Genomic DNA, 16,057 nt, shown 5'->3' with positions numbered 1-16,057 from the left:
CCTTTAAAACCCTCTACATATACACAGTGCACATCCAGACACACTTTTATGCCACTTTATTGTCATAAAAGTAAATCTTTAAGTAGTATATTAGCTGGAAATATTACAAGAGGCGACCGACGGCAGCCCCCGCCTGGATGACCAATATTTTGTGAATGAACCGTTCTTGTGGATGTCGGGCGGCGAGGTTTACTACTGGGTGACGACTAGCGCTCTTGGCCACTTCCTCTTTATTTTAAACCAACAGGAACTTTGGTTTACCAGGAACAACAACTATATAGTCTACTTTCCTCGACAGTTTATCACAACGTTTATGTTTCGTCTCATAAATTAGTTTACTTGATGATCGCTCCCGTAGGTAAGTTTACCACCTACAGTATACTATGTGGCGTATTTATGTGTGGAGTCTGGCTCTACTATTTCCAACAAGACGCAATTACAAGTTATCGTATACACCTACATACATCTTCAGGGGTGAGTACAGACCAAGGAGTAATACTTGACAAGGCTAATATATACAGTAGAGGAGAGATCAAGTCCCTAGGGCACAGCAGGATCTACATGTTACTAAAGCAGATAAAGCCAACACAGTAGTGGTTTTAAACAAAGATGATTATTTTTTTAAAATGAATGACCTTTTATGTGATGTTGCAACATATTCTAAGCTCATAAATAATCCTCTCAACACTGTTAACACCCAGTTTAACAAAAAACTGAAGTCCCTATTGAGAGGTAAAGATAATCTCATCAAACATTTTCCCTCAACGACCTCTCCACTGCCATACATGTACAGTCTAATCAAGACTCACAAGCCTAATAACCCAGCAAGACCCATCATTAGCTCAGTTATAAGTTATCTAAATGGTTAGTTTCTTTACTAAATCCCCTAGTTGGCAACATTTCTAACTCTAGTGTTTAGAATAATATGGATCTGATAAACTCAATAACTTACACATTATTTTAAACTGGTCAGTTTTGATGTAATATCACTCTTTACAAAGCTCCCAGTTGGTGATTTACTGGAGTTCCTCACATATTCCCTGGAGAATATGTCATTGCCCGTCTCGAAAGATGACTTCATTGAACTCATCAAACTATGTATTGAGGATTGTAAATTTGAATTCAATTGAGAATATTATTCAAAAAAATTTGGTATGGCAATGGGTAATCCGCTTTCACCAGAATTAAGCAACTTATATGTGGAATTTTTTGAGAAGAGACCATTAAGTAATATTTTACCACCTTCAGCAGTCTGGTTTAGATACGTAGATGATGTATTATGTCTCTGGCCATGTAATGAGGACTAAAAGCTTTTCTACCACAACTTAACAACTTAGCCCCCTCGATCAAATTCACTGTGGAATTAGAGAATGACTGCAAATTACCATTCCTAGACTGTCTGATCCACAGAATAGGTAACACCTTTAAGTTCAGTATTTATCGGAAACCTACTAATGTGTGTTCATACATTCATTATTATTCTGCCCACCATAACAGTCAAACAGTCAGTATTTTCATCAATGTTTTTACCTGCTCTAAGAATATGCAGTCCGGGATTCATTGATGAGGAATATAAATATATCAATAATATTGGTTTGAACCTTAAGTACCCTAGATCCTTTATAGACAAATGCCTTAACATTACTAAGAAATCTTTTTTATAGAATTGATCCTAAGCCAACCCATGACAATAAGAATCTCTTAGTATCACCATTTAACAAAAAAAAATCACTGAAAACCTGGGACGTTATTGTGACATTTAAAAACTCATGCACTGTAAAACAAATGTTAATTAAGAACTCACCCCAACAATGTAGGTGGCTGCATTTACAAGGTTCCTTGCAAGGAATGTAATATGTTCTACTTAGGCCAGACGGGTAAAGATTATAGACTCCAGTCTCATTAAACATACCGAATCTGTCAACATGAATTTGAGTAATGGTATGTACAAACTGGATAATTTTGTGATTAAGAAGATTTGTAATCAGGTGAGAAGATTGGGTCATCTTACCCTATGACCTGACTACTGACCCCTGCTGTCCCGTAGGGACTTGATCCCACTCTCTTCTACTGTATACATTAGCCTTCTCAAGTATTTCTCCTTAGTCTGTACTCACCCCTGAAGATGTGAATTACACGAAAGTGCTTGGGAACTTCGTGTTTTCTTGTTTCCTTGTTGTCATCAGCATATAGGTTAGGTTAGGTTAATAGACGCTACAGTGTAAATATCCCGGTAGACCAACTCCAGCTCCGTAGACAGCATAGTATAGTAGCACCGGTGTATGTATAAGAACATAAGAAAATAAGGAGACTGCAATAGGCCAGTTGGCCTGTGCATGGCAGCTCCTGTCGAGAGTTACTACCACTCTCTATCATTCATGAATCTATCTAGACTCCTTTTAAAACTTTCCAGAGTTCCAGCACTTACTACAAAGTTGCTAAGCTTGTTCCACTCGTCCACCACCCTATTTGTGAACCATTTCCTTCCTATCTCCCTCCTAAACCTAAACTTATCCAACTTGAATCCGTTGCTACGAGTTCTATCCTGCTCGGATATTATAAGAACTTTATCTATATCTTCTTTATTGATTCCTTTCACCCACTTAAATACTTCTATCATATCTCCCCGTATGTTTGTTTGTATGTATGTATGTATGTATGTATGTATGTATGTACTGTATGTATGTATGTATCCTCACCGGAGTAACACACACACACATATACCATCCAAACACATTTAAGTCAACAAACCAACAACTACACAGAGACGAAACACGTTATATATCCCCTATAATCAGCGAGTGGCAGAGAGTAAACGATACCTAATAATACAACGGTAGCAGGGCAATTATTAGATCCCTCGCGTAGAAGACAATATAATCAGTCAGGTCAGGACGCACCACACACACAGACACCTTCAGAACGAGACACTGACCAGGTTAGGTGTTAATGGCCAAGGAGAACACGTAAGAAACGCTACAGAGAGAGAGAGAGAGAGAGAGAGAGAGAGAGAGAGAGGGGAAGGTGAGACAGACACACCTGGAGACCTAACAAGCTGATCCAACTAATTAAAGGTCCCCAGGCGTGTTGGTGACTGATCCCCGACCCCACCTCTCTTCTCTTCCTTTTCCCCTCTTTTCTCTTCCTCCTCCTCTTTTCTATCCCTTCTCTTCCTCCTCGTCTTTCCCTCCCTTCTCTTCCTCCTCCTCTTTCCCCCTTCCCTCTTCCTCCGCCTACTCTTCCCTCCTTCCTTTCACTTATTCCTCCTCTTTTCCTTCCCCTCTCCTCCTCCCCCGCCATTACGACACAGTTCTGCCACTGATTGTGTCGTCACACTCAGAACATGACACCACTCATATCTGGGTTACCTCGTTATCACTGTCAAAAGTGTGGCCGCTAACTGTTAGCAGACTGTGCTTAATCACACACACACATACTTATTATTCCTATTATTATTACTGTTATTATTAGTAGTAGTAGTTATTATTTTATTATTACTGTTATTAACATTATAATCACCATCGTCATTATACACTGGACATCACAACTAGGTTACTGAATTCTGACCTTCGACCCACGGCGAGAAAAGCAAAACAAACAAATAATATAAACTGTTACCAAGGCCAGAAACTCCAGGCCATTTACTTAACACTCAAAATAACGCGTGATAATTCCCCACTAGGAACCTCGAGGGGGGGAAATGGGTTGTATAATACTGTTACATAAAGTTTCTAAAGCTCACCGATCTGTAATTTACATAAGACTTAATTGAAGAAGGTCAACTGTACATCTTAATGCTATTAACACTTTAATTGATCCTTAGCGAAGGTTATTAAAAAGGATTAATTATCTCCCGGTAGTCATATAGTATCAATTATTATTATTTTCTTCATACTTAGTTCACCAACGTCTACAGTATCTTCAGGCCAGAGGCGTGAAGAATAAACAGCAACAACAATAATAAAATATAATAACAATAATCAGTTAACCCAAGACTCACATTAACAGAGAACCACACACACACACACACACACACACACACACCGCGAACAGTACCGTTGTCAATAACTTTTCCTCAAATAGAACAGTTACGAATCTGAATTCATAAACAGGTCACTTGAGGGGTCATACTGTGTGTGTGTGTGTGTGTGTGTGAGTGTGTGTGTGTGTGTGTGTAACGAATGAGCAGTGACCGCTGTGCCGGACAGTGTCAGACACGGGCTCACCACACACCCGCCAAACACACACACACACACACACACACACACACACACACACACACACACCCTTACAAGCTCATACAGTATTAATAACTAAAACCTGAGAGAGAGAGAGAGAGAGAGAGAGACAGAGAGAGAGAGAGAGAGAGAGAGAGAGAGAGAGAGAGAGAGAGAGGAGTGGCATTTCCTGAACTAGAAGAGAAGGACAAGGAGGAGAGCAGCAGCATGGACTGGCCCGGCTGGTACATCCACTTGAAGAAATTACTTCCTGCCTTTACTGACCTGTCTACTTCCCACACCTACTTCCTTGTGTACTTCTCACACCTAGTTCCAGGTTTACTTCCCACATCTACTGTCTTATCTACAGTCTACAAATGCTCCACTACTTTCCTTCTATACTTTCTCTTTCATACATCTACCGTCTAACTACTGTCTACCATCTACCCACTACTTTCTACAGGTAGTTTATATTCTACCACTGTCGTCTACCGTCTACCGCAATCTACTACCTACCATCTATTAGTGTCTACCATCTACCATCAATTACCATCAACTACCATCTACCATCAATTACCATCTACCATCAACTACCATCAACTTCCAACTACCATCTACCATCTACCACCAATTACCATCTACCACCAACTACCATCAATTACCATCTACCACCAACTACCATCTACCACTAACTACCATCTACCACCAATTACCATCTACCACCAATTACCATCTACCATCAACTACCATCTTCTACTAACTACCATCTACTACTAACTACCATCTACCACCAATTACCATCTACCATCAACTACCATCTATCGTCTACTCGACAACTTCCACGATATAATTGCTGTTACAAAATCAACCTCAATGATCGCCAGAGGGGGGGAGGAGAGAGGGAGGGGAGGAAAGGAATGAAGGGAGAGAGAGAACTGAGGAAGGAGAGGAGAAAGAGAAGAGACGGGTAGAGAAGAAGGGAGGAAGAGAGGAGGAGAGGGAAAGGGAAAGGAAACGGAGAGGATGAAAGACAGAGAGAGAGAGATTGGAAGGGCAAATGAGAGGAAAAGGGAAGAGAAGAAGAGTGCAGGAGAGAAAGGAAGTGAGAGAGAGGGGAGGAAGAGAGAAAAGGGAAGAGGGGGGGAAGAGAGGCTGGGGCAGGGTGAGAAGGGGTGACCACTTTTCAACGCGTACTCCAGTAGCCTAGTTCCGTGTGGTCAGTAAGGGAAGGGAGGGGAGGGGAGAGAGGAAGGGGTGGGAAAGGAGTAAGAGAGGAGGGGAGGAGGTGAAAGTATAGTTGACGATAGTGGAACGGAGAGGAGAGGAGGAGAGGGGGGAGAAATAACAGTGGGAAAGTGGGGTGGACATCAACGGACGCTACACCCTCCCCTTACTTCCTCCTTGTGTGTACGTCATTCACACACTTCACCAACTCCGTCACACACACACACACACACACACACACATTACCACAGCCGTGTAAGCTTGTTATGCCTCGACTCTACTGGACATAAAGACACAGTTAAAAGCTTCGTATTAGTGAGATCCAATACTATAAACCTTTTAAACTAACGAGATTCGAACCCCCTATAACGCAAACCTCTGCCTTAAACCTCCACAATAACGCAAACTTCCCGTCCCAAATCTCCGCAATAACGGGGTGAGGACTCGGAGACAGCGCCGCCAACTGACCAGAGGTAATTTGTGGCGGGAGGAATTCCTTGTGTCGCTTCCTGTATTGTGCCACCTCCCGTGTGAGTGTGTGGGGGAGAGAAAGGTGGTGGGGAAGAGAAGGAAGGGGAAGAGGAGGAGGTAAGGGGAGAGAAGAGGAGGAGGTAAGGGGAGGTGAGGGAGAGGACAGGTGAGGAGGGAAGGAAGAATGAGGATGGAAGAGGGGAAAGAATGAGGAGAGAAGGAGAAAGAGGAGAGAAAGGAGGGGATGAGAGGAGCTTTCTCAAGTCAACAAACACTATTAATGAGATTCACTATTAGAGACCGAGTTCCTATTGAAGCACTTGTTGAGAAAGGTTCTATTGCGAGGTTTTGGTAAGTACACACGGCCATTCACGTACAGACTACACCTTAGCGAACACCACGTACAGATAACCACGACCATATACAATAAATCACTGACACAATCACGAACAGCGAAAGCCAATAACCAAATTAATTTCCTTGTCCTTATAAATTAATGGACGAATTCCTGGTAGGATAAAGTGGAGGGAGGGAGGGGAAGGGGGAGAGGGGAGAGGGAGGAAAGAAAGAAGAGAATGGAAGGAGAGAGAGAGAGGGGGAATGGAGTGAAGGAGAGAGGGAATGGAGTGAAGGAGAGAGGGGGAATGGAGTGAAGGAGAGAGGGAAGAAGTGGAGTGAAGGAGGGAGGTAGAGGGAGCCCACCTAGTATAAGGGTGACTCAGAACACGTGAACACACACACCTGACCTTAACCAAAGCGGCAGTTCTTACCTTAATACTGTAGCAACACACCAATGTTTAGGTGACACGCCGCTCATGTTTCACTCCTGGGTAAACGGCGCACGCGTGCGTATGTACGTATGCGTGTGTGCGTGTGTGTGTGTGTGTGTACGAACAAGAACCCATACATGCCCAGTACCTACCAGCAGTACCCGACAAAAAAATAACCTAACCTAATCACCCGACACATTAATCCGACTTGTGGAGAAAAAAAAAAAAAAAACCGACGATATTTTCATTTTTAGATCATACTTTACTTCATAACTCACCTGTGTCTGTCAATCAACAGGTTGGTAATTACCTGAGAGAGAGAGAGAGAGAGACTCACCTGTCAGTTAAGCCGTCAATGTCCTCCGTCTGCTCGGCGAGGGAAGACTCTAGGTCAAGGTAGGTGCCGTAGTCCCCGTCGCGGTACACCTGCAATGTGGCGTCGTCCAACTGTCGGCAGGAGAAACACCTTCATTATTTACTGTGGTACACTTACTGAGTACAAGTCATTATTTACTGTGGTACACTTACTGAGTACAAGTCATTATTTACTGTACATTTTAGTACACATCACATCACATGTATAATGAAAGACAAAAGTCGTGTCGTGAAATTTGGTGAAAACATATGCCGAAGAGCTAAACTTTTGGTGCTCTCTGCCTTGTGGCAGGAGGCTCTCATACTGTTTCACGAGTTATATTTAATCTTCGGATAAAACCGTGACACGACTTTTGTCTTTCATTGTACATGTACTGAGTTTAAACACCGTGCTGTATAATCAAAAGTACATTTTCACTATACACTCACTGACTACAAACATAATTACTCACAAGGCCACATCTCAAAACTCACACTCATAACGCTACAACCTGTCACACATAATCAACAACGTCACTCATAATCAACAACGTCACTCATAATATAATCAACGTCACTCATACCCTGTAACTCACACAACTCATAACAGGCGACACCCACACCTCAAAACTGGATAGATCGACCAACAAGAACCTGGCTGAGTGTACACAGACCTAGGTGTACACAAACCTAGGTGTACACAGACCTAGGTGTACACAGATCTACCCTCGCCCACCTGTGACCCCCTCTACGCCCGCCCACCTGTGACCCCCTCTACGCCCGCCACCTGTAACCCACTCTATCCCCTCCCCGCTCACCTGTAACCCACTCTATCCCATCCACCTCCTAAAGTAGACCACGCCCACTCCCCCCCCCCCACAACGACCTCAACTCTCACTACCCCTATACTGACCATCAACTATCAATTACTGAGCCAACTACCGCACGATACTCCACCCTGATTGGTCTAGCGGCCCTGACAATTTCCTCTCTGATCTAATAACGTTAATATCAAAATTCATTCATTTATTCTTTCACGGCTTGTACATAACTCTCCCTACAGTGTATTAACAAGAACTACACAACTACTCCGTCATAATACAACCTGTAGAACTGTTCAACACACAGTAGCGTACAGTACAGTAAGGGGAACATGTCACTTACCACACAATGACTGGCCCTTTCCTCACTTACTACACCACTACCCCTCCTCCCTAACAGGCAAATGAAGCTAACTAGTACACGATAACAATCACGTACACACACAGTTTGACCTCTTAGTGTATTGTCATTATATATTTTTTGTTCTCGAAAATTACAGGAGAGGCGACTGGCCCAAAGAGGGGTGTGGTAGCAGTGTGAGGTGTCAAGGTAACCTAGTGTGGGTGGGTAGGTGGGTGAGATGGGTGGATGAATGTATAGATAGGCGATTGATCAGACGGATAGACATATAATAAATACTCTATGTGTATATATGGACAAAGAAACAGATAGATAGATAGATCGATAGATAGATAGATCAGGTCAACGTTCGTCACACACTTGTAAGAGACCTGACACAGTAACACGTGAGGACAACCTAACCTAACCTAACCTAACCTAGCCTAACCTAATACGAAGATCTTTAAGGTAGTGTGGATAAAATTTTAGGTTAGGTTAAATTACATCGTGGCGTCCCCTCCTCCCTGACACCGAGGAGAGCTGTGAAGAACTGACGTGTTGTATAGCTGGGGAGAGACGCGACGCCTCCATGATGCCACGCCCCCACGACGACCAATTGCCACGCCCCCCTACACCCCCACGCCCTCAGCATCCCCCACGACCCCAACATTCCCCCACACCACCACGCCCCCAACATTCCCCACACCACCACGCTCTCCCACACCCTCACGTATCAGGTTAATTATGTCTCCTAACTGGTGACAAGTTAATGAGTGTTGGGGGAGGGGAGGAAGGGGTGGTGATTGTTGGGGGAGGGGAGAGGAAGGGGTGGTGATTGTTGGGGAGGAGAGGAAGGGTGGAGGGATGATATGAGGTTGGAGGAGAAAGAGGGAGGGTGGGTGCCAGAAAGTAAAGGAGTGAGGAGGTGAGAGGAGAGGAGGAGGGGTGACGAAAGAGGAGGAGGAGGAGGACGTGGGAGAGAGGGAGGGAGGGAGGGAGGAGGAGGCAGTGTTGTGAGGCGGAACTATCTCAAGCGGTCACTATGCAGTTGATGAGAGAGAGAGAGAGAGAGAGAGAGAGAGAGACTGTCTAATTCACACCCAAAAACAATATTTCTTTCTATTTTAGTTCTTTAAAGAGGAACCTCAAGACAGCTACTGTAAGGAGACACCGTAAACACAAACAACATAACAGGAATATGAAGGTGCAAACAACGTCACGTGTATAAACATTATGACAGGCGTAAACAAAATCACGTCTTAAGATCGAGTTAGTGTTTACACATGTGACGTCACACTCAACTTCACAAACCCATGAATGGATGACGTCACGATCTGCCTCACGAATGCATGACATGAGAGTCGCGATGATGAGCGCTGGACACTGTAGGCGGCGCAGCAGTGGAAAGAAGCCAACTGTATACACGTACCCTAGTCTGTATACAGGCATGGAAACCTTACCTCCAGGAAGACTTAACATCCCTATAACAGGTGCAACACAGAGCGACTCAACTAACAACCCTACAGACAAGGCATAATTGGGGGAATCTCTTAGACATTCAGTATCTTAAGAGGGAAGGAAAACGTGAACTCAGGCCATTTTCGTGATGTCAAGCACCACCAACACGAGGGAACACAGCATCAAGTTATCATGTAGGACGAACACAGAGGCTGGTAGACCTATGGAACGGTCCACCAGCTCAAACTGTGGAACAAGAGCAGTAGTGGACAAAACTATCAAGAACAATGGTGGGATCCTATACACGCCACCGGTCTCCTTCACAACCACCTGGAGTAATTAAGGTAAGTAAATAAGTAAGATAGCTGTCACCATCGATACTGTGACGATAAAACAACAGCAAAGTTGAAAATGATGGATTGAAGGTAACATGACAGAAGTTGATGATTGGCGTCACAGTAGATTTAGTGAACTGCACGACCGTGAAATTGACAGTAAAAGAGGCGGTAATGGTGGGTGATGATTCTGTCCTCAGGTGCTGGCACTAACGCTACCGTGGCTACCTCCAGCACACAGCCTGCCGTCTGCTCACATATTATTACCGTTATTATTTTCCTTAGTAAACAAGGAAAGATGTTTTGAGAGAGAGAGAGAGAGAGGCTAACGTTCAGACTATAAGACCAATGACAGGAACACGTATCATTACCAAAGAGAAAAAGAGTCACTACTACCACCACCACGACCCCTACCTGCATCACCATCACTACCACCATCGACACCATAAATAAACCTTCACCATCACTAACAACACGCTGTTGAGAAAGACAATCTCAGCGTTTAGTGTTGTCAGCAGAGGTGAAAGTCTACCACTGGTGCTCAAATGTCACCCTTACATCACGTAGTCATTAGGTCGGCTCTCCCGTGACCACAGCCACTGGTCAGTATGAATAAAATAATGCACTATGTGTATTGGGGAACAGTGGAGGGAGTAACTACTGTGGGTGGAGGGAGTAAATTATTTAGTGTGTCCTCATAGTAAATTATTTAGTGTGTCCTCATAGTAAATTATTTAGTGTGTCCTCATAGTAAATTAATTAGTGTGTCCTCATAGTAAATTATTTAGTGTGTCCTCATAGTAAATTATTTAGTGTGTCCTCATAGTAAATTATTTAGTGTGTCCTCATAGGGGAATTATTTAGTGTCCTCATAGTAAATTATTTAGTGTCCTCATAGTAAATTATTTAGTGTGTCCTCATAGTAAGTGTGTCCTCATAGTAAATTATTTAGTGTGTCCTCATAGTAAATTAATTGGTGTGTCCTCATAGTAAATTATTTAGTGTGTCCTCATCGCAAATTATTTAGTGTGTCCTCATAAATTATTTAGTGTGTCCTCATAGTAAATTATTTAGTGTGTCCTCATAGTTTAGTGTGTCCTCATAGCAAATTATTTAGTGTGTCCTCATAGTAAATTTAGTGTGTCCTCATAGTAAATTATTTAGTGTGTCCTCATAGTAAATTATTTAGTGTGTCCTCATAGTAAATTAATTAGTGTGTCCTCATAGTAAATTATTTAGTGTGTCCTCATAGTAAATTATTTAGTGTGTCCTCGTAAAAGAGCTTGATAACCACTGTAAGTAACTATGGGTTGAGCTATACTAATTAACGATACGTTGTAGGTCTCTCTCTCTCTCTCTCTTTCTTTCGTATATTTTATCCCGTTTTCTCCATCTCCCTCTCTCACAATCTCCATCTCCCTCACACGCTCCCTCCCTCCCTCACACCACACCTCTTTACTCCTGATAATCAAGCGACCCAACACCTCCACCCTGACCCCCACCTTGAACCATTACCTAAGTGGGGGAGCAGGGGGGGGGAGGGAGGGTAGGGGGAGGGGTCTTTTGGTGATGACTCTTTTCTCTCCCTCTCTTCTTCCAACCTCTCCCCATATTTTCCTACTCCCCACCTTCTCTTCCCATCCTAAACCTACTAACACCCCACTTCCTCCCCCCCACCCAACTCTTCTAACTCCCCACCGCTTCTCCCCACTTCTCCCATATACCAACTATATCTCTCCTCTCCCCTATTCCAACTCATCTAACTTCCCACTCCCCATCTTTACTCCCCACCTACTCTCCCCTATCTCAACCTTTCTAACTCCCTCCCCTCCCCACCCAAACCCTCCCCCCTCCTACCCCGCAAGACGTACACCCCGAAGGACTCCTGCACCCTCAGGATATTCCGGAGGCTGGGTATACCTGGGGAGGGGAAGAAGGGGGAGGAAGAATTAGGGAAAGATGGGGGAGAGGGAAGGGAGAGTGAATAAAGGAAAGGGCGAGGAAGGGGGAGGAGGAAAAGGAGAGGAATCTGAGAAAGATGGAGAAAAAAAATGGAAGAGGAGAAAGAGAGGGGAGCAGAAGACTGGAAAAGGTGGAGAAGGGATGGGGAGAGGAGAGAAAGACAAGCAGAGGAAGGAAAAAGGAAAATGGGGAGGAGGAAGAAGGGGGAAAGAAGAATACAGAAGAATGCAGGGGGAGGAAGGGGAGACAGGAAGAAGCGTCAAAGAAGTAAGTAATAGTAGTAGTAGTAGTCGGTAATCATTACTCACCACGCAACACTGGAACTATCAACCACTTGTCAACAGCTACCTGGCAATAACGGTCAATATGTAACGGAGAACTCGAAGTGTATAGCTTCATAACGGTAAACAACGGACAACACCAACTGAAGTTCAATTTCTCGAATATAACGGACAACAGTCTTAATTTTTGGAATAACACAACGGAAAACAACGATCAATAACACACCAGAAACTAAATTACACTATATTAGTATAAAGCGTAATAATAACGGACACCAAACAATAAATTAACGGATCAAACAGGGATAACGAATAATAACGGATTAAAAAAATACTAAAAACAATCAAAATTTCACAACTAATTTAAACTAACGGACATCAACGTACCGTAAAACACACGAATCGTCTTTTAATTACATTTCTTCCGTCTTTATCGCTTACAATACATCTATAGGCGTCAAGAGGAACACCCTAACGCGTTTTTTTATTAAATATGTTACGAACGCGCGCACAGCAGAACACCGCTCCAGTGTTTACGATTACCAGTTGGAGACTTTTCTGACGACATGGTAACTGAGAGACAGGAAGTGACGTATTACTCTCCCGCCACAAACAGGTGTAGTGTCTCTCCTCCACCCCACCCCCCATCATCACCTTCTCTCCTTTCATCTCTCATTCTTTTTCTCCCTCTCTCACTCGACTTCTCCCTCTCCCTTTCATGTCTCACTTTCCTTATCTTCCTTCCATCTCCTCTCACTTTCATCTCTTCCCCTCCTCCTGTCTCTCACCATTCTTGCTCCTCCTTCCTTCCATCCCTTTCATTTCTCACATTCCTTTTCCTTCTCTGTCCTTCCATCTCGCCCCCCTCTCATCTCTCACTCTCCTTCTGTCTCTCCTCCCTCTCGTCCCTTCTTCCTTCTGATTCTGTCTCTCCTCCCCTCCACCCCCCCCCTTCTACTACTACCAGACTACTCAGCCAACCTGCTACTACAGGAGACTAGGCAAAGCTGTTCTGGACTATGAGAGAGAGAGAGAGAGAGAGAGAGAGAGAGAGAGAGAGTCACAACTCTCACCATCAAATCACCAACAGGAGGTCACCATAATACCCAACCATCACCATCATCAAACCTCTTAGCTACTTAACTACCTGCAACCACTGTGAACAAGGCCCTTCACTTCTCCCCACAAATTGGCCTTCACCCCATCCCGTAACGACCCAAAACCACCCACTTAAACAGCGGGAAACAACCATGGAATAGTACCCGCCCCTAAACAGCTACGTTCATACCCAGGTAACTACTAAATTACTAATGAGAGGGCATTTATGGTAATTAGACCGGGGGGAGGGGAACTACCTGTCTTCTTAACTACTGTACCCTAAGGATAATCAATGATCTAGCGGGAAGGAGACCACTAACTACCAGTTAAGGTCAGTTAGTGAGTGTTTTTAATTACGAAGTGTGTTAATTTATTCTAAGTAAAGGAGCCATTTCTTTTATAAGTTTTGTAAGTTACTTTAAGTAGCAGTCACAAACACAATAGAAGCAGCGTGTCTTGTTAAGAGTAAGTATGTCATTCTACTTCTGTTTATAAGTAACAGCCTACAACTTTATAAATAAGATGGGAGAAGTTTATGATTACTTAAATAAGTTCTACTTGTGTTTGTAAGTGCAGCCTTTGGTAACAAGATGAGGCCTTTGTCACGGCTGCCTGTGGGATGTCACCATGTCACCAGGTTATATATCAAAAGGTCACCGGGTCATAAATTATCAACAGGTCACCTGGTCATATAATGTCAACAGGTCACCAGGTCATATAATATTGACAATTAACTACTGTGGGGGGAAGGAAGGAGGTGAGATGTCCTGGAGAGGAGGGAGGTGAGATGTGGAGGGAGAGAGGGAAGGAGTGGTGGAGGGAGAGCCTGGGGACGGGTTCAACAAGGCAGGAATACATAATGACAATCAGTCTTCCAGAGTACACGAGGGGAATCCGGAGGAGGAAGGGCTGCTGGTGGTGGTTGTGGTGGTGGTGATAGTGGTAATAGTGAAGGTAATGATAATGGTGATCTCACGAGAGGAGGTGAAGTGAGCTAGTCAAGAGTTACTTAACCATTGAGTCACCACACAGAAAAACTTGTTCAGTGAGAGAGAGAGAGAGAGAGAGAGAGAGAGAGAGAGAGAGAGAGAGAGAGAGAGAGAATTTACACCGTGGGACTGTCTCTGTACCCGGTGACGTCACCACAAGATACACCTCAATGACGTCACTTCTGTATCCCAGTCAATAGCCAATAAACACACACATTAATACATACATACATACATACTGTACATACATACATACTGTACATACATACATACTGTACATACATACATACATACTGTGCATACATACATACTTTTTAATACCACTATACTTATATTCCTCTAGTTATTAATTCACAACTTATAATAAATAATGTTGAACTAAGTAATTTATGACTTTATATCACAAAATTAAATTGGAATATTCGTGAACTAATGTTGTTATATATCACAACTTTCCTTACCGTTGTCTAGTCCCATTTTCTCTCACTTCTCAGTCTTCTTTCTCTCATTTTCTCTCACTTCTCAGTCTTCTTTCTCTCATTTTCTCTCACTTCTCAGTCTTCTTTCTCTCATTTTCTCTCACTTCTCAGTCTTCTTTCACTCATTTTCTCTCAATGTTCACATAACTTTCACCTTGTAATGACCAGAGTTAAGAGAGGGTTCCCGGGGTCAACCAGGTAAGTCACGGCCACACAGGTAACAAGGTGAATTGATAGCTTTCTTGATGTGTGTGTGTGTGTGTGTGTGTGTGTGTGGAAGGATGAGGAAGTGAAAGAGTAGCAGACAAAGTTCACTATGACGAGGGCGACGGTCATGGGCCACGTTTGTTTACATTGTCACGATCAGCTGATGGGAGGTCGTGCCACGCCCCTTTACCGTCACCAGCACGGGGATGGAGGAGAAGATAATGTATTGTGTGGTATATTGTGGCTAATAGTGTTTTGATGGTAAGCTATTTTGAATGCTGATCAGCCCTTACGAGTTACTCACACACACACACACACACACACACACACACATGGAAAGTCAGAGTGGGAGACAGTGGTATCTCATAAGCGCCTGACTATATCCTGATTCTTACCTCTGCGTGTGTGTGTGATTAGACAGTCATACACCAACCATTATACACGCCACCCCCTCTACTACACACCACACCTTCTACTACACACCACACCCTCTACTACACACCACACCTTCTACTACACACCACACCTTCTACTACACACCACACCCTCTTCAAAATACACACCGCCATACCCCGCGGCACCATAAAAATACACGGATGAAGGTATGTTTATACACCTAAGTACGCAAGAACGCACCGCCTATATTTAGCCCCGGGAGAACGACGAAGTCTACACAAATGACGGAAGACTCCACCATCTGTGTGAACCATATGGATGACACCCACGGCCATCCTGCACAGTTAAACAAGTTCGGTTCACTGTCTGGGAGGGAGGATGTTTTGTTTTCCTTGTTTGTACTGTATTGCCTATGTACTTGATCACACTTATGTCATTTATCAGTAAAAATTCAACAATAACAACTAATACAATACCAGTGTAAAAGGATAAATCACACACACACACACACACACACGCACACACACACAGAGTGGGTGGTCATGTGTACAATATCAAAGGTAATACAGACGCGTCGGTTTACAAGTACTTACAAATATTTGAACTAAAATTCCAACGATAATGATAAACAAAGATTAATAGTATAACATGAAAG

General features: G+C 43.5%; 1 protein-coding gene across 1 annotated transcript in view; it reads right to left on the bottom strand.

Moving 5' to 3' along the window:
* Positions 1–7,019: 7,019 nt before the first annotated feature.
* LOC121865232 (titin homolog) overlaps positions 7,020–16,057 on the bottom strand; it is a 106,422-nt gene continuing 97,384 nt past the window's right edge. The window contains exon 8 of the mRNA XM_042364587.1: positions 7,020–7,129. The gene's annotated coding sequence lies outside the window, so the exon portion shown is untranslated. The remainder of the gene's footprint in view (positions 7,130–16,057) is intronic.

The sequence above is a fragment of the Homarus americanus genome, unplaced genomic scaffold, assembly GCF_018991925.1.
Source record: "Homarus americanus isolate GMGI-L3 unplaced genomic scaffold, GMGI_Hamer_2.0 scaffold18547, whole genome shotgun sequence".
Classification (NCBI taxonomy): Eukaryota; Metazoa; Arthropoda; class Malacostraca; order Decapoda; family Nephropidae; genus Homarus; species Homarus americanus.
The sequence above is the reverse complement of the archived record's forward strand: the minus strand, read 5'-3'. Positions and strand labels throughout refer to the sequence as shown.